Source organism: Odontomachus brunneus, unplaced genomic scaffold, assembly GCF_010583005.1.
Source record: "Odontomachus brunneus isolate Ranch 3 - 2012 unplaced genomic scaffold, Obru_v1 Obru_scaffold_129, whole genome shotgun sequence".
Classification (NCBI taxonomy): Eukaryota; Metazoa; Arthropoda; class Insecta; order Hymenoptera; family Formicidae; genus Odontomachus; species Odontomachus brunneus.
In genome coordinates this window covers 759,407-759,664 of record NW_022639579.1, presented here as the reverse complement: position 1 = coordinate 759,664, position 258 = coordinate 759,407, and positions in this window count along the sequence as shown.

Here is a 258-nt window from a genome sequence, read left to right as displayed (position 1 = left end):
GTCGGGACACCGCGTATTGCTCACGTATAGACGAGACAGTGTGAGTCAAGCGTTTTCTTAGTGTGTGTCACACGTATTTTAGGACGGCATTTCTGTCCAGACGTCTTATAATGCTATTTCTCTCGTTCTTACGTTTGCGATAGAGGATGGAAGATCGCCGCGACTCCCACCACTATTCCCTCTCCAAGCGTCCGACGATCGTATACCGCTAGCTCCCTCCACTCCGTGCTGCTCATGGCTCACCTACACGCAGCAGTA